The sequence below is a fragment of the Pelodiscus sinensis genome, chromosome 1, assembly GCF_052426305.1.
Source record: "Pelodiscus sinensis isolate ZL-2025 chromosome 1, ASM5242630v1, whole genome shotgun sequence".
Classification (NCBI taxonomy): Eukaryota; Metazoa; Chordata; order Testudines; family Trionychidae; genus Pelodiscus; species Pelodiscus sinensis.
The window spans coordinates 195,873,000-195,892,746 of NC_143052.1; the positions used below are offsets into that span (position 1 = coordinate 195,873,000).

The window sequence follows — 19,747 nt, forward strand, 5'->3', positions numbered from 1 at the left end:
AGGACAATTTGCACTACACAAATTGCATAGCTTATTTTAATGTTATTTTGAAATAAGGCACTATTGTGAAACATTTCTTATCCCTCGTGCAATGAGGTTTACAGGAATGTCGGAATAGCGAGTACATTATATTTTGATATAATGGGCTTGCTCTTAAGATGCAGAATAGCTTTTTCGGGATAAATAGCTCTGCTGTGTAGATGTAGCCTAAGATGCTCAACTTAAGCTACACTAATTGCATATCTTAAGTCAAATAATCTTAACTTGAATTTTGGCGCTGTCCACACTGCAGAAAGTCGAAGGGAGCACACTATCTCTTCAACTTTCCTTACTGCACATAGAAGTAGGTCTACCGGCATCAATGGGAGCACCCTCTCAGTTCAAATTAGCACGTCTTCACTAGACCCTCTAATTTGAACCCCGGAAGATTGAACCAGCTTCAATCTTATCTGTAGTGTAGACATGGCCTTTGTAAATAGTTTGGGAAATTTTTTTACAGACCTATACTTTTAAAAAGGAAATGTATACATCCTCAAAATGGGTAAAATAACCCTCTGACTTAATGCAAACCATAAAATCAGATTTCTGTCAAATGCTTGGTTCATCCCCCATGTAATAGTGTTGAGAGTATTGCAGTACAGTACAATTGCCTAGTACTGCATTCCTGACATATTCAAAATCCTATGGAAGTTAGTAGGATTTTTAAGTATGCAAGGAATGCAGGATCAGGCCTGGCCTCCATTACCGACTGTGGAGAAACCCTTGAAAAATCTAGAGCACATGGGACAATGGGCCAGATCCCAAATTATTATACTTAAAAGATTACTAATGCAAATAAGGCATGATCCAAAACCCACTGAAGTCACTGAAAAAATTCCCATTGAATTAAATGGATTTTGGATCAGGCTTATTGTTCCATTGACTTCAGCCAGGTTATTCACACGAAATCCAGAAGATTAGGTCCATAGAATAATTTCAGCCTTCTTTCTGTATAGTTAGTTTTAAAAGATCCTGAATATTGCTTGAAGTACATTTTGTGTGACATTAGTATTAAAATAGCAATGTCACAGAGGAGATGAGAGAAGATATGTGGATCGAAACAAAAATGTTTTTGCTTTATGGAGTTTTATTATTCATGTGAAAAGTGTGTAGATTATACTGATGGTCCCTGGAGAAATTGGGGATTTCTGTACTTAATCTGCAAAAGAAAATGAACAGCATTTAATCATAGGAAAAAATCAACCAGATGCTGCATTGTTTTATATTTATACTTCTAATGTGGAACACAATTCTGTGACAAACCCTGGCTGGTCTTGCAGTTCTTAACCTCCGTTAATTTCTGTGTCAGTAAACATGTTGAGGTGACAAGAGAGAGCACTAATTATATACATGATCACATCTTTTGTAACATCAGCTACTGCACATATGGGCTGTGTCCAGACTCAGGGTTTTTTTTGAAAAAAGTAGCCTTTTCAAAAAAACTTCCCCTGCGTCCAGACTCAAGCCGCGTTCTTTCGAAATTAATTCGAAAGAACGCGGCTTTTCTTTCGATGGCGGTAAACCTCATTTCACGAGGAAGAACGCCTTCTTTAGAAAGTTCCTCTTTCGAAAGAAGGCGTTCTTCAATGTAAATAGGGCTTCTTCAAAAGAGAGCATCCAGACTCACTGGATGCTTTCTTTCGAAAAAGCAAGCCGCTTTTTCGAAATTTCTCCGTGCAGTCTAGACGCTCTCTTTCGAAAGAGGCTCTTTCGAAAGAAGCCTGCAGTCTAGACATAGCCATGGAGTATCTAATTTATAAGATACTTAAGGATATGTGGCCACATGGCTGAGATCCAAATTGAGCCCATTATGCACCTTTGTGATTACTTTTATTCTTTTTCTGATTTCTTAGTTTTGTGCTTTGTACATTTGAACGTGATAAGACCGTGGCTTCTTGATTCATGGAGGGTTTAGAAAAAATATTTTGCACTGTTGATTTTTTGATTAACTTTCCCAAATTAAAACTGTAGTTAAGCTAAAATCTCTGCTAAATGTGAGACTTAAAAATCCAGACATTTTAAAATAAAACTTTAAAAATGGGTTGATGTTTGTTAAATAGTAAATGCAGTAACTGTTTTCTGTTTTTCAAATACTTTTAAAGGGGATACTCATGACTTATTCTTAAACATGTAAATTTTAACCTGAGGCAGAATTGATAAAATGATCATAAGGATTTAAACTTTGCATCAAAGTAGCCTTTTTGTATTCCTGGCTTCTTAGACTATTTGTTTGAAATTCAGAGTTTTGAATATGCCTGCACATACTTCTGTAGGATTCAAAACATGCCTTATTTGAAAACTTCAAATCTAAGTGACTTATAACCAGCCATTTAAAAAAATTAGATATGGATTATTTTTAATGTAGTATGAGAAGGAATAATAAGCAGTGAAGCTCTTGTTAGTTGAAGATACATAACTTTACAAATAGCTCACTATAAAACTAAAAAAAAGTATATAATTTCCCGAAATAATGTATGACATTTTTTGTAATTCATGCTTTATAATGGTTTAGATTGTGTTTTTGGTAGAACCAGGGATACATATTTTAATACGTCTTTTGCCTAGCAAAACATGAAGCATTTAGGGGAAGATGATGCAAAAAGTAAATTCATGAAATCATTCAAAACCTGATCTGCAGAACTTTATTAGAATTATGCACATAATAAATGATTAGATGAATCCTTTTCAATTCTAAATTTTCAGAGAAGGGTGAAAAATACGTAAGTAACAAAGTATATTTGTATAATGTGTGTTAACCCTGAAACCTGTGACAAATGAGTCTTTCTTCTCAGATCACCACTCCTATAATCATGACTAATGCTATCCAAACATAAATTTAACTATTGTTACTAGAGCTAGAATTGATTTTAAATATTAACACTGAAGAAAAATAAGTTCACCTTTAATTTTTTTTTTTTTTTTAAATAAAGGATTCATTTGCCATTTCTAGCCTGGGTAATGTGTGCCTCATTGGGACGTTTCTATTTTTTGGCACAATAATTTTTTTATTTTGTCTTACAATATTCTAAAATAATTTAAACAATTTTTCTGAATATAATTAAATATTTAATTAACTGGTACCTGAATAGTAACAAGATCCCGTTAAAAATCTACTTCAAATTAAAGTTTTGGTAAGGATCAATTTTATGTTCACAGTATTTCTATTCTCACATTGTCCCAAATCCACAGGTTATTTATCATTGCTCAATATGAACATAAGGAATATTTGCCATGTCAACTAATTCAGCCACTGCTGTGGAGCAAATATGGTGTCTTGGAGAGTTTTTACATATGTATTAATCTGGCTTATGCATTTTTTACATCAAAAAGTGTGTGTTTTCTATCAAATTTTAAAGAAATTAAATCTTCAAACATGACAAAAGGGATTTACCTGCATAGCAGTACTTCTGTTAATGTCAGTGGGTATAGCAACTCAGCTAAATTACCTAGCCAGCCTTGAAAATTTAATCAAAAGGTTTATTTATAATGCTATAGTTCCAGTCTTCAGATGTGTTCACCTGAATGGAAGTTGTGGATGCAGAGCACATCTCAGGGTCAGGCCCTTTCACCAAAGAATATAACATCTGGAAAAGAGTGACAGCAGTCACAGCTATAAACAAAGGTTTAACAGGTGCTCAGATGGGAATAATATGGCCCAGAGATGCTAGACATTCGGTGAGACTAATGTAGATAAGTCTGGAAACCTTTTAGGGTTTTTGAGCTGTACTGTGCACATATACATTCCATGACACTTGCACCTTCCCCATTACTTCAGACTCTACATGCCATAATGTAAGGAATACAGGGGCGTTGGAAGGCAGCAGACACACCTATGCCCTTGCCTGAGAGCAACAGAGCACATACACCACCTTGTGGTATTATTGGTAAAAGTCTCTGAGTGTCTTGGGAGCATATATAGCTGCGGTGGAATGTGTATGTGTACAATGCATTGCCAAGAACAACATTTACCGTGGGTAAGTAACTGTTTTTGCAGGTAGCTTTGACTTGGTGCATTTACATGCTGAAAGAACACAAGGTAGTTTTCCACTCCTTAGTATTTCACCTTAACGTTTCATAGTTGTATGTAACAAGGATTGAGGGGGGTTATGTTAAAAAGAAGTGACTAGTATAGGTTCAAAACTTGACATAATTCAATGTTGTTGCAATCTGGTGAAGAAATCCCCATCAGTTCTATGTATGGTTACAGAAAATAAGTGAGAATGCTTTGTAGAATTATCACACAGAGCACGGGCAAAAGCCCAAATTTGATTTTATATACAGTTATTTTTAAAAGAAGAAAAATGTTTGTGTTTTCATTTAATATTTTCCAACATTTCAACCAGATTTTCAGGTTGGCAGAAGTGTGTGCTTAGCTTTGTGCAATCACTGTTGAAAATCTGAGCCTCAAAATAAATAAATATGAGTAATACGCTTATTGTAATATATGTTTAGAATAATGATTCAAGACAGCACCACTAAAACTAAAATACACTCCTTGCTGCACAAATTTGTGAATCAGAAATATTTGGAGTCTATTTTTCCCTCTTTTAATTAAATAAATGTCAACAACTCAAATGAAACTTTATCATGAAGTATGTGTGTTTATACAATTTTTCCTTAATATGTTAATGCAGTTGATCTAAGAAGGAATTAAATGAATTAATTCATTCTAATATAGTGAAGATTATATACATAGAGATCAAAACTGAGTGGCTGTTTCTTGTGCTCATACAAATATTGGTAAATACAATTTTCATACACCCCATTGACTGAAATTTGTTTGCACAAAGTAGTCAGTATGCACCTGTAGATAATGAATATGTTTGCAAACTGATCCTGATTTCCTCAAGTCTGCAAACAAGAAAGACAGCTAAATTCATTGGCTAATATATTAAAACTTGAAATAATGCACTGGGATGTTAGTTCAATTTGTATAATTTTAAATATCTGCATAGCAGGTAATTAAGACCAGTAACATGGTAATAGTTCTACTGTTTTAGGCATTATACACTAAGGCTACATCTACATTGGCAAGATTTTGCGCAAATACTTTTAACGCAAGAGTTTTTGCGTTAAAGTATTTGCACAAGAGAGCGTCTACACTGGCACAGATGCTTTTGCGCAAGAGATGTGCTTTTGCGCAAAAGCATCCGTGCCAGTGTAGACGCTCTCTTGTACAAGAAAGCTCCGATGGCCATTTTAGCCATCGGGCTTTCTTGCTCAAAAAATTCATGTTGCCTGTCTACACTGGCCTCTTGCGCAAGAACACTTGCGCAAGAGGGCTTTTTCCTGAGCGGGAGCGTCATAGTTCTTGTGCAAGAAGCACTGATTTCTTATATTAGAACGTCAGTGTTCTTCCGCAAGAACTCGCGGCCAGTGTAGACTCGCGGGTGCTTTTGCACAAAATCTTGCCAATGTAGATGTAGCCTAAGAAAAGAGGTCTTAAAAAGTTTGGGTATTGTATGTGTACCACAGTTCTCTCTGAAATGGATCAGATCTGTATTTGGGTGAGGGGTGGTAGTGGTTTCTTGCTCCATTGTTTGATCTAAACTAGGAGTTCTCAATCTTTTTCTCTGAGCCCCTTCTCAATATGCTATAAATCTCCAGGTCTGGGCCCATAGGAGGGTGACCTCAGGCATAGATGATGTTTGACTTTTATTTTGGGGGAGAACAGGGAGGGAATGAGGTTCAGCAGACCTAGGGTCAGCTCTGCGCCTCGGTTTTTCTGCAAAAACTTGCTGTTTTTCTGCAAAAACTTGCAGAGCATCCACACCTCAAACACGTTTTTGCGCAAGTAAATCGAAAGATCAGAGGGGTTTTTGTACAATTGATAATCCTCATTCATCGAGGAAGAATGCCTTATTGTACAAGAGCTCTTGTCCAAAAGACGTGTGTGGACAGGGAAGAGGGGTTTTTTGCACAGGAAGAGGGAAAAAGCACAGGTGCCCTGGTGGCCATTCTGTCCATAGCAATCACTGCTTACTTGCAAGAGAGCATCCAAGCAGTCTGTACGCTCTCTTTTGCAAAAGCACATCACTTTTTTGATGCGCTTTTGTAGTGTGGACGCTCTCTTGTGCAAGAAGTTTTTGTGAAAGATCTCTTCCGACAAAGGTTTCTTGTGCAAAAAGCCTGCAGTCTAGACGAAGCCTCAGGATGCTGGGAGCTGGGTAGCTAAGGGTTGTGTTCAGCTCATGGTGCAGGGAGGGAATAACTAGGGATTCTGGGCCAGGGGTAGGTCAGGAGACATGGATGCGACAGCAAGGGGCTGAATGGCAGAACAGCTGTCTCTTCAGTGGCTGCTCTGAGGGCTCTTTCTGCCAACTTGAAGTTGGGTCTCCATGCCTGGGTAGCTCTAATGCACTGCATGAGCAGTCAAAGGGGCCTGGAAGTTAAGAAGCTGCAACCTTGGTGCCACCAGTAGATGGGGGAATGCCACAGCTGAGACAGCTGCCTACACCCTGACCAGAGGGTGGGCCCTGAGAGGAACTTGGGAAGGTAAGAAGGAGGGAGCACTTGATCTGCCAGTGTCTGCCTCACTATATGTAAGGTATTGCAGTTTAGGGGAGCAACACCCTTGTGCCTCCCAATTCTGCCCATGGGCTCAGGGCTTCTGCCCACAGGGAACACCGAGCACAGGGCTTCAGCCCTGCACAGCTCCTAGTTCCAGCCCTGTTGGAAGGAGGGGCAGGCAGCACAAGGGATCTATAAAAATATACTGGGTCAGACCAAAGGTCCATCTAGTGTCCTGTCTGCCAACAATGGCCAGTGCCAGCTGCCCTGGAGGGAGTGACCAGAACAGGTAAGGATCAAACAATTCATCCCCTGTTGCCCATTCCTAGCTTCTGGGAAACGAGCTATTGGCACCATTCCTACCCATCCTGGCTAATAGCCATTGATGGACCTGTCCTCTAGCTCTTTTTTGAACCTTGTTAGTCTTGGACTTCACAGCATTTTCTTGCAAAGAGTTCCACAGGTTGACCGTGCATTGTGTGATGAAAAGCTGCCTTTTGTTTTGAACTTGCTACCTATTAAATTTCATGTGGTGACCCATAGCTCTTGTGTTATGAGGAGTAAATAGCACTTCCTTATTTACTTTCTCCACACCGGTCATGATTTTATAAACCTCAGTTCTCTGTCTTATTCTCTATCCCTTTTTAAATGGTTCCTAACCTTGCTCTGTGCCGCTCCCAGCTTCAGACTGGGGGAGGGGGAGTACTGGGACTTCTGCGGTCTGCTCCATGCTGCTCGAAGCTTCATAACATTGTGGAGAGGGCACCAGGGCTCCACTGCCACAAGCAGTTTCAGAGTGGAGGAGAGGAGGATGGGGCTCATGTCTTCAGCCCTGTGCTGCTCCCAGCTTCAGACCAAGAGGCACCGAGACTCCTACCTTCTGTCCTACACTTCTGCTGGCTTCATTTCTATACCACACTGTCTATGGCTTGAGAGGGGAAGTGGGTTGCTTAGGGCTTGGGGCCCTGGGTTTCACCAGGTGGCCATGCAGCGCCAGCCCCCAAAAGTCCTTGCATCCCTCAGTTGAGAATAGCTGGCCTAAAAGAAGGATAAGAGCCTTAGCGCTACCATGTTTTCTGTGTCCTCTATTTGCATAATTATCATCTGCTGGATGGAACCAGATCTGATGCAGTGTTTGTGTTTTGTGCTCTAGTCTAGTAATTGTGATGATCTGGTGGGGATCCCAGAATTGTGAGTTATTAGCCTTCTCATCCTCAGCAAGTGAAAGGCTTGCAACTGCTAAGCTGTGACAAATCCCTGACACACCAGCTTGTCTATCTTGAAAGGAACTTTTTTAGGATTTTACCAGTCCAAACCTTGCCTTACAGGCTGGAAAACAGTGAATCCCATCTGAATCCAGGGAACGCATCTGCTTTTTTGGATTGGTTTCCAAAAAAGCAGGTGCGCTCTTTCAGAAGCCCTGTCTGCCTCATTTTATGAGGAATAAGGAATCTTATGTCTGCCTCATTTTATGAGGAATGAGGAATCTTCCAAAAAAGGAGGTTTTCCCGCATTGGCCCCGTGTAGACTGGCCCAATGTCGGACAAGCCTCTTCCAAAAAAAGAATCGCAAAAAGGTAAGCAAATTATGGCTCGTAATTTGTGTACCTTTTTCTGAAAAATATCTTCAGTGTAGACATAGCCTGGGAGACCAGTAAGAATTGAGGATGCGTTCTGCATTTTGTATGATTGGCCATAACATAGTGAGTGAGTGAGATGGGAAGTTGCCTAAAGCAGTCAGGCTTTTCTGTGTTACAAATCTGAGTTGTATTCAAACACCAATGTAAAGTGTCAAATTAGCATCAACTGTCCACAACAGACCAGTCAGAGCCATGCAAATCATGTCAGTGATCAAAATTAGCTGACACCATGATGAGAATGACATGCCATGATCTGCACCAGCCACACAGATGTGGTCAGCAGTGTGCCAGCTAACCCTTTACATTTAAAATATAGACACCCTCCCCTCACCATTAGGTTAATGCAAGGCCATAATGCATACAACATTTATCTCATTTCTGCCTGTTAAGCTCTTCCAACCCTTCTGTTTCTTATTTTCTGTCTTTCCTCTTCTCTGGCCAACATTTCTTGTAGACTCAAACAAGATTCTTCAAAATCTTTGACTGGGTTTATTGTCTATAGGCTGGAATTCAGTACTTTAATCACTCTGCCACAAAACAAATGTTTTTGCTTCAGACCCAGTTTAAAAGGAATATGCCTTAGGTATTAAACATCGTTCTGATAGCTTCTAAGGGGTAGCCGAATTAGTCTGTAACTGGAAAAACTTAAAATTTTCAATTTTTTTAAATTAGATTTTTAAGTGTGAAGGCCCTATGTCTCAAAGCCATCACTGATACAGAAATGACCTGCTGATGGGAATCACTGTCATGCTGAGAGAAAGCAGGCGTCTAGCTTTCAAAAATAAAACGGATGGTTAAAGTGAGAGACTAGTCACAGGCCATCCAACTGGACAAATAGAGCTAGATTCTTGAACAATTTACATTTCTTAACAAAAGGCATAAAAGTGCCCTTAATTGGAACACATGACCTAATCCCCACCCTCATGGCAATAATGGAAATTCTGTGTACAAAAATCATGATCTGGCACTAATTCTAGTGTTTGTTCCCCCCATAGGCATAAGGGATATCTGCAAGGTTGTTTTAAAATTCACACATCGCTTGCTGTAATTTCATTTTGCCTGAGTGAATCCATTTTTTGTCAAGCTTTATCATGCTATGTCTGTGCTGGTCAATGCAAGATATGTTGGCATACAGCTGCCAAAGTTTCTCTCTCTCTTGGCTGCTTGCATTGGTATTGCACAAATTTACCAGGAATGCTTGTGTTAATGCAAAGTGCAATACGCCAGGGGTAGATATCCCAATGTGTCACATGACATTTTCTAGTACAGAGCCTTTTGGAAAATGTTCACCTTATGTTGTGGGATAAAAATGAATCTCCCAGGGATGTCTGGGAGCTAGCAGTCAAGTTGCCAGCATGCAACTTTCTCCAACCAATACGTTTCATGGCTTTTTTTTAAAAAAAATCCCCAAACCCATGCACCACTCTTTGGTGTCTGCTGTCTCTGGGAGAAACATGGAGACCACAGAGCTCAGCATTATTCTCGTGAATGCTAAAAATCCAGGCCACATGAGGCTTATGTACTTGCAGACCTACAACAGGGAACTGACTGATACTTTTTTTTTAAGGACAGTTCTCTAAGGGCCAAGGAGACAACTCAAGGCTGTTGATGGCATTCACAGAGCAGCTGCAGTTGACAGAATGTTGCTTCTGGGCCTGAGACACAACCACTGACCTCTGCAATTTCATGGTAATGTAGGGCTGGGGGTGCTACATAACATCTGGCTGGCTCTCAGCCCAGCCCTCCAGCACAGGGACACCAGAATGGGAGCTGCACTGACAATGGAGAGAAGTGAGTAGTGTTTGCACCGTGGCAGCGTACAAGCCCAGGCTGCTGCTAGTCAATGAGCAGTCATTTTAGACCTGCAAAAACCACAATGGGGGCCACTGTCATGGAACTGTGCAGGGCCGTTAATCATCTCTGGCGAGGCAGGACTGTGACTCTGGGCACTGTGCAGGATTTCCTGCAATGGGTGTCCCAAATTGCAATGGAGCAACAGAGGGCATGCGGATGTCTATTTGGCACCAGCATAGACAAGCCCTCCAGCCCCTCCCCTTCTGCCAGGGGACTGGCCCCTGCTGCTCTGGGCCCCATGGGAGCCAGACACCCCTCCTTCTCCCTCCCCCCACACACAGTGGGCAGCACTCAGCCCCAGACTTCACCGGCAGGCACATAGGGTGGAGGAAGGTCAGGTTGCACTAGCCTTCTCCAGCCCTGGCTGGAACACGGGGCGGGACACGGAGGGGCAGCACGCAGCCCCTGCCTTTCCCAGAACAGGGGGAGGGTGGGCTGCAAGCAGGCAGTGCCCCTGGCTCCAGCCTCCCCAACCCCAGAGAGCTGGTGGCACAGCCCCAGCCTCAATGGAGTTGAAGCCCAGAAAGCCCCAGGCGACTGAGGGAGATGCACTGAAGAGGGGCTGGGGGGCAGTGTGGGTGGGGCCCAGGCTAGCCATTTAGAAAGGCTTGGTCTTCCCCTGCCGCTTATACCAGCTGCCCATGGTGTACACCAAAAGACAGGGCTCTTTGTCTATGGCTATGTGAGCACTGGAGGCCCACTGTGACTGCTTCACCGAGCTCAGTGGAGACTGGTCCATGCCACACCCACGGTAGGAACACAACACCAAGAGCCGCACAAATGTTCTCTTCCAACTGGCACAGCACACTGGCTCTACTGACAAGCTGAGACACCTCCTGAGGCCTCCGTCTCATCCCTTCTCCCTGGGTTAGGAAGCCCTACCTTGGCCACCTTACCAGCACCACTGGCACAGATTGTCACTGATTCTGTTTTTGGCAGACTGAAGGAACATTTGGCTCTCAGGGAGAAAAACAGCCCCAGGCTCACAGCAGCCTATTGAGCACTGAGTAATGTGGCTGAGTCACAGAGGGCAAAGCTGATGCCAGGGTGGTGATGAAGCAGCTGTTGGGTGTCTCAAACAGTCAGCCACCAGGAGGGTTATGTGACTGAGGGTGGGTCTTTCCAGGACACTTTAAAAGTCAGTCACGGGGATGGTTTCTGGCCCTCAAGCTTAGGTGCTGCTAAGAAGCATGTCGTGCGGACTCTTATGGTATAAATGGGACAGGGCAGCTTCCTGAAGACAGGAATGGTGTTGTGCTTGCTGTACAGTTACAGGTACTGTGTGCTTTGGGTACCGCTATGCATGCTTCAATATGTGGGGGTGGACTACAAAAGATAACTGTATTTTCCAAAAATAAAAATGTATGGAGGGGCCAAAACAGTGCGCGCATGCACACAAAATGGTACTGGTCCACAGACTGTCATCCATTAAAGAGGCAGGCACCCTAAAATTGGAAAGGAAGTAAACATTTCTGTCTGAGTGCACCAATGTGTAACCATAATGGCCTGTGTACACCAGCTGTGGTTCTGAGCACAGAGTGTGCATGTGAAGTTGTGGTTTTTTCCTTCCTGTCATCTAGTATGGCATGGTAGGGGCACCTCTGTTCTGTCCATACAAAGGTTCAGGGCAACTACCTCAGCTCCCACCCTTTAGGGGTGCACAGAAGTACAGGACCAAGTGTGGCCAGGGGATTAGAAGGTGGTCTGGAACCAGCAGCAATGGGAAGCAGAATAATCCGGCCCCAGGCCACTCTGCTGACATCTAATGCCACTTGGGGGAGAAGGCTTGGGGAAAAGGGTGGAATGGGGCAGACCAGAGAGAGGGGTTTGTGGGAAAGGATGGAGGGGAGGCCGGGCCCAGCTAGAGCAAGAGGGCTATGCTAGGCCTTGCCCTGCCCCTTCAGGATGGCCTTGGACAGGAGTAAGGATGAGGCCTGTGATGCCCTATGTTACAGTGGGGATGGGGTGGGGAAGAGCAGGGTACAGGGACAATGGAGTTCTTCAAGGGATAATTTCTAGACCTGTAGTGGGCGGAGGTGTGGTTGGGGTGCAGAGTAGTTTCCCTCCGTCAGGGGGACATACACAAATCTCCCTGTCCCTGGGGACGGTGGTGCCAGCAGTTATGAGTCTCTCATTGTCCAAGTGACATACGCACTGGGGACAGGCATCAGGAAGGCTGCCTGTCTCCTTACACGTAGGTGAAACCGTGGGGCAAACTGACACGCAGGAGATATTCCCTGTAGAAACACAGGTGCAGAGTTGGGTGGCAAAGTCAATGTAGAAAGATTGTCCCACAGGGACGTTTCCATCCTCATAGCCTTGCATGGCACATTCCAACTGGTGATAATCTGGGCAGGAACATGGAGCAGCACATGTAGCACAGCAGTTATCCTCCGAACACTCCACTGTGTATTGAGTTGGGCATGGGCTACATTTTCCAAGAGTGCAGTCCAGCTTCAAGGGTTTACAGGCAGCTTCGTGTACCGAAAAGCAGCTCAGCAACAGGCAAAGCAAGTGTGCAGGCTTCATTTTTTTTTCTTTTTTCAAGAAAAAGGCAAAGAGATATAACAGGAATTCCTGGCTCAGAGGAGTCCCTTATACAATTGTAAATGTAAACCTTCTGTGCGAACCTGTGGTACTGAAATCAAATGCTCATGTTACCTACCATGAAATAGTTATGCAATATTCTGCTTTAGTATTGTAATTATCATTTGTATAGTAATAGCATCTCCAGCAACCCAAACCTTCTAACTGTTCAACACAACAAAATGAAAGCCCCTCCTCTAGAGAGCTTAATTCAGTTCGGCCTTTGCTTACCTGGCAAGGCCTGTGTTGCCATACGGGATTTGTCCTTAAGTGGACTCAAGCAGAGTTAGTAAGTTGTAAGACTGATTTTTATATGGGCAGCCACCAACCCTGAGTTCTTATGTAACCCACACACCTAGGCTATGTCTTCACTGTCAGGTTCTTGCTCAAGAAGGCTGTTCTTGTGCAAGAACCAGCAGAGTGTCCACACGGCCCGCCTGCTCTTGCACAAGAAGATTTACAGTAAACCATGGGAAAAGAGGGTTTCTTGCACAAGAATTATGCTCTTTTCTAACAAGTGTCAGCTCTCTTGCACAAGAGGACAGTATGGACGCGTGGTATGGGTTTCTTGTGCAAGAAAACCCTATGGCTAAAATGGCCATCGGAGCTTTCTTGCACAAGGATGCTCTTGTGCAAAAAGCACATGGCAGTGTGGACATATTCTTATGCAAGAGTTCTTGCACAGGAACTCTTGCGCAAGAAGCTGCCAGTATAGACATAGCCCTAGTGTGGTTCACTGTCCCATGTAGTGGCACTTAGCCCGCTTACAGCAACACATGAGAACAAGGGAGCTCTACAGCTTAGACTGCAAGCCAGCTGACTTCTATAGCTCATGCTATTGTGGTTCCTATGTTAAGCTTCAAAGAGCCCAGGTTCAAATCCACGGGGTGGCAGTTATACTAACACTGGCCTTGCCACTTATACTCTGTAACCTTGGGCACATTACTTAATCCCTGTGCTGTACTTTCCCCATCTATAAAGTGGTAATAAATTCACTTACCTATTTTAGATAAGTGAAGTCATGCACAAAGTGCTTTAAGGAGGAGTACATCTAAATATTCAATGTTTAAAAGCTGTTTTTAATTAGTGTAACACTGCCTGCTTCAATCAAGTGTAGTGTTCCCAGGGCTGTCAATTTATTTTTCAAGCCAGGAGGGATCAATAGATCATAGACGCATAGAACACTAGAACTGGAAGGGACCTCAAGAGGTCATCCAGTCCAGTTCCCTGCCCTCACAGCAGGACCAAGCACCAGCCAAATTAGCAGTGGGCAATAATTTTTTTCTTGGGGGGCTATGCCAAGATTTTAGAGGCAGCAGGTGGGGGAAAATAGAGGAGGCTGCTCCAGCAGCAGCCCCTGTCTGCAGGGGTCCCAACGGGAAGCTGGGCCCCCTCACGGACAGGGGCTGCTGCCATCAAGCAGCCTGTTCACAGCAGCCCCATTGGCCACAGGCAGGGGCTGATCTGGCAGCAGCCCCCGCCTATGGCCAGCCCAGGTCACTGCGAACAGGGACTGCTGGACATGGTGTGAGCTGGGACCGAGCAGTACCAGCCCGTGCTGGTGTAGGGCATTGTGCCTCTATAGGGCCTGGTGGTTCTTACTACCTTTAAAATGCAGAGCCGCAGTGATTCAGAGCTGGCATGAGCTGGAACTGCTCAGTCCTGGCTCCAGCTGGATCTCACAGCGGCTCTGCGGCAGGTCCCCTTAGCGGCTAAATACAAAATGTATCGACTACATGATTAGCCTGATAATTGCAATTTAATATCTTTACTCTAAGGTGCCAGGGGTTGCTTCCCCCCTTCCCAGCTCTGCCCCCCACTCCACTCCTTCCCCAAGACCCCATGCCTGTCCTGCCTTTTCCTGCTCTGACTCTGCTCCCCACCCCTATTCCCAGCCCCTCCCACCAGCACACCTGGCCTTTGCCCTTCCCCTCTGCCTGCCCCCAGTGCATCCTGCATGCCCCAGAACAGCTGATTGCAGCAATGAGGGGGAGGGGAAGTGCTGATAATGTGGCTTTCTGCAGTAGGGAGAGGTGAGTGTGCTCCAACCCTGGTGCACCCATGGAGTTGGTGCCCATGAGAAAGGCATAATTTATTTGGTCTGGCTTCAGCATCTAGCCATTGGCACTTGTTATGCTTTTGTCTACTAGAATGAAAGAGCCTGGAGTACCTGTCTTACCTCACTGTGGAAGTACTTATACACCATTAGCAAGGCTCCTCCTAGCTCTTCTTTACAATAAATGAAACATACTGAGCTTTAAGTTTCATGCCTGTTTTTCAGCTCTCAGCTCATTTTGTGTCTCTTTTCCTCTCCAGTTGTTCATAATCCTTTTTGAAATAAGGACACCAGAACTACACCCAGTCGTCTAAATCTCACCAAGGCCATCTACAGAGGTTAAATCACCTCTCTCCTCAGACCTGCTACGCCTGTATTTGTATCTCCAAAGACTGCATTGCCCTTTTTTGTCACAGCATCTCACTGGGTGTTCAAGTTCAGTTGTCTGTCTGTCACAACACTAAATCTTTTTCAGAGTCCCTGTTTGTCTGGATACAGTCCCGCATTCTGTATGTGTGGCCTGCATTTGGATGTATTAAAAGCCTTTTGTTTGAATGGGCCCAGCTTACCAACTAATCAAGGTCACTTGATAAGCTACCCTACTGCTACCACCAATTCTTCAGATTTAGCATGTGTGTTGGGATATTTGGTGTGTTTCTTAAAGCCCCAGCTCCTGGAGTTGTGTGAATGCACAAGAATCTCAGCTTTTTTTAAACATGAAATTCTCTAGGTATCATGTTTGCAGAGAGAAGCTTGAAAACATTTACCCAAATGCACCTTTCTACAGACTCTGAAAGCAAAAGGCAAGTAAGAACTCAAAAGGTACTATTTTTTTTAAAATCTCATAATTTTTAAGCTAACCTTCCAATTTGTGAATGCTTAGCAGTGGCAGCACTTCTGCCTTGTCCTCATCATTATTTACCATTCAGCCAATCTTTGTTTCATCCGCAAGTTTCCTAAGGTAGTGATTTTTACATTTGCTTCCAGATCTCTAATAAAAATGGCAGCAGACTTGGAACTGATGCCAGCAGAATCCCACTAGAAATACTTTCATTGTCAATGGGAAATCATCATTACTTTTTTTTTGAGTTCTGACAGTTAGCCTGTTCCTAATCCTTTTAATTTGTGCTTTAATACTATTGTATAAGTGCTAAGCTTTTCATCAGAATGCAGGGCAGTACTAAGTCATATGTCTTACCAAAGAACCCTAAGTATACTTCATCAGCATGGTTCCCTTTGTCAACCAAACTCGTAATCTTTTCCAAAAAATAAAACCAGGTCTGACTGACAAGAAGGCCAATTTTCCATAAAGATACGTTAAAGAAATGTATTAATCAATAGTTACATAGGGCTGATGTTCTGCTCAGATCAGTCCAGTTTTCTTTAAGATAGCCTGTGTCTCCTGACCTGCTCCCCAGCTACCACACACTCCTGGAAAATGGTCACTCTAACTAACGGCTGGTAATTTATATTTCAGGATAGGAGAAGGAACCCTTTTTTAAAATCAGAAACATGACTCTGCTCTAAAATAGAAAACAGTTTAAATTACCTGGACAGTCTTGATGCCAGATGGTTTGGCCCAGGAATGGTGATCAGGCTTTTGATTTTTCTCCTGGCACAACCATATCAGTCCAGCTGAAAGGTCACCTCTTTATAGGCAATAGGCTCTCTGAGCCTTGCTGCAGTACAAATGGGGCCGGGGGGGGGGGGGGAGGGGGGAGAAGAAGAGAGCCTTTTGCAACACAAAATTCATGGCTGGGAGTGGCCAAAAGATTATCTTGCTAATGGTTTCAGTTACTCCTATATCTCCTTTGGTGATCTGAGCATTTAAATCTATTCCAGATTGTGGTGCAATCCTACCCTGTCCCTGCTCCACTTTAAACTTTGACTGAGACTAGAGCGCCAAAGACAATAGATTAAGCTCCTGCTAAACTCAGTCCATAGAGGGTATATCTGTGTATGGTTTGCCATCCACAAGCATACAGAAAATATTGGGAAGCTACACACATACAACACCACTGAAATGCATCCAGCGCTAGGGAATAAGGAATTCCTGTTGCACAGCTGGTAGCTAAATTCATACCCATTCCAAGGGCTCCTGGCATCTCTTCATTTCCTCCACTGCCCCCCAAGCTCTCTGTGTGCCACCCTCCCATCCTTCTCCCTCTGAGAGTCCCTGTCACTCCACCCATCATGCCAGGGGTTCTGGGTATCCCCATAGGGTTGGCCATTTCTCCCCTTGGACAGACTGGATGCCATTCGCACGCTCTGGTTGGAAAAATTGGAAACCCTCCCCCACCCCTGCCTGGCTCCCGTATTCTTCCCTCCCCCACCCCCCCATTCCAGAGGCTGGGAACATTCCACACTAGTATTCCCTATAAGATTTTCCAACCATGAGCAGAATGAGTTTTGGTTTGTGCGCCATATTGAGGTCATGTGCGCTGGTTTGGATGAGTGCCACCATGGCACCCAATTTATTAACTAACACACACACACACACACACACACACACACACACGTTCTCGGTTGCCGGAGCAGAAATCCTCCCCTTCTCTCCCTCCCCCCCACCCCGCCGTGCAGCATGTCCCATTCCCAGCCCCAGCCACCAGAATAGCCCCCTCCCCCGCCTCACAGCTGTGGCAGGTCCTGACCCTCCACCCCTGTGGCTCCCTCACCACAACATCTCAGTCAGCCTCACCCGCTGGAGCAGCAGCCTGTGCAGCTCTCCTGAGGCGTTGGGGGGGGGGGGGGGGGAATTATTTGTGCATGGCCGCACAGGCACACACCTTAGCGGGAACTGTGCTCCACATGCTCCTTTGCCATACCAGAATCACCTCCTTTTGTCCCCAGGACAGGGGGTATAGTTTGCTCCTTTCCCACCATGCTCCCCATCTCCACCCTGCTAGGAATTATGTGTTACCCCCTCCCCCATTTGCCCACACCTCCATAGCAAGCACCCCCATTTCCATCATCAATGTTATCCTCATCCAAACCTCCTTAGAGCTTTCCCCTCCCTGTGAGAGCCAGTTGCTTTCCATGGGCTCCTGAAAACATCTCTTGTTTCTGTGAAGTCTGCTTGCAGTGGTATCCTAAATGTGGGTGGCTTTAAGTCACCCCCTCCAAACCCCAGAGGCCGGGCATTTGCAAGCCAAGGTATTTATAGGAGTAGGCCCACGGAAGGAGTGAATTTAGGGCCTGATGTTGTTAATCGTTACCTATGTTCTTCCTGTAACTTTGCTGAGACTTCTCCTACCAGTGAAATGACACAAATGCTGAACTGTGTGTTTGCAAGATTGGGCTCTCCCAGTCATTTTGAAAATAAACATCCTGGTTAGCTTTAGCCACAAATCTCACAAGGTCCCCAAACTGAGCCATGCTAACAAGGGGGGGGAAGAAAGAGAAAAAAAAAGACATCTCGTCTCCCCACCCATCCTTACGTTTAAAATTCTACTTCCTTTTGCCCCGTCTGACACCATCCCTGTGGCATTCTAAATATGCTCCCACCTAAGCACTAATTCAAAGGTTAAAAGATTATTTTAAAATTCCTATGTTGATTAAAAGGGAAAGAAAAAAGCAAAAGTCCCAGGGAAACAGGAGCAATTGCAGTGATATAACTCACCCGAGTGGCTGACAGAGGCACGTAGGCAGCGTGTGCTAGGCAACATTACTAGAAAAATCCCCTTTCAGCTGCCAAACTTGTTCATAGTCTGCCTTCCTCACTACCCAGCTTCTTATTTGATCTCCGGTCCCATTCCCCAGCTGCCACACAGTCCTGAAATCATCCAGTAGCCACTGAGATCCTCCCGTCCATTTCTCCAGATCAACTGCAAACCCCTCCCATGCTCCACCACATGAAGTGGGTTTTACCCACAAAAGCTCATGCCCTAGTGATTCTGTTAGTCACAGAATTGCCACAGGACTCCTTGTTTGTTGCAGATAGACTAACATGGCTACCCCCACATGAAAGTTCAACGCTCTTCATCTTCTCAAAAGGAATGGAACAGAACTTAAACCCTGCCCAGAGCGAGGATGCTTATACAGGACAGACGAGGTGGGTGAGAGAATATTTATTGGACCAACTTCTGTTGATGGGAAGAGACAGGCTGACTGACTACACAAAAGAAGAGCTCTGTATAGCTTGAAACCTTATCCCTTTCACCAGTAGAAGTCAGGCCATTCAAAGATATTGCCTCATCGCCTTTGTGTCTCTAATATCCTGGGACCAACAGGGTTACACCACCACTGCAAACAAGGGTTATACAAATTACTTGGCTCTCCTCCCCATCCCCGCCAACTGTTTATAGGCACTTTATTGTAATACTATATATGAGAGAAAATAGATGGAAAGACCTGTTATATCACTGGTTTTGTTGTTTAGCTATGTAACTGCAGTATGTTGGCCCCCAAGTGCATGGGGAAGGATAGCTGAGGAAAAGGGTGAAATAGCTAATTGCTGGTTTTTGTTTGCTCTGCGCACTGTGTTTATTCAATGAGAGTGCAGTCTTTTTGCATGTAGGGACAATGTTATTTCACCTCCTTTGCAAAGCCCTTTGAGAGCTACAGATAAGCCACAGTGTATAAGAGCTAAGTATTGTCATTATGGCTCTACTGCACAATCCCAAATTCCACACATACCGTCCAAGCAAATACAATCCCCACCCAGTTACCTAATAAAAGCCACCTTCTTCCACTGATGACACCTACAAAATCAGTTTTGCTTTGTCACTCCAAAAATCTGTACCAAAGTGAAAACGTACAGAGTCAAATAAATGTAATATAAAAACAAATGACACACATTTTACAATCTAAAACCAAACAAGATGGGGTTGTCACAGACAGGAGGGAAGAGGGCATGGGGGACAAAGGTAATGGTAATAAAGTCACCAGCTTTCGCTGGCTAACAGTCTCATAGCTCTGAATCATTTGAGAGAATATTCCATTTGTAAATAAATGAAACCTTGCCACTGATTGTAGGTGGTTTGCCGCATACTTGGCCTTGAGTTATGCAAAAATGAGAATGACTTACATTTATAAAGAATCTTTCCCTCAGAAGGATCCCCAAA

General features: G+C 44.0%; 1 long non-coding RNA gene across 1 annotated transcript; it reads right to left on the reverse strand.

Annotated features, from left to right (window-relative positions):
* Positions 1–9,954: 9,954 nt before the first annotated feature.
* On the reverse strand, positions 9,955–18,727 carry LOC102444591 (uncharacterized). The gene is made up of 3 exons (XR_333024.5): positions 18,304–18,727; positions 16,234–16,363; positions 9,955–12,680 (listed from the first exon to the last, which is right to left on the reverse strand). It is a non-coding gene; the product is annotated as an uncharacterized LOC102444591 (long non-coding RNA).
* Positions 18,728–19,747: the final 1,020 nt, after the last annotated feature.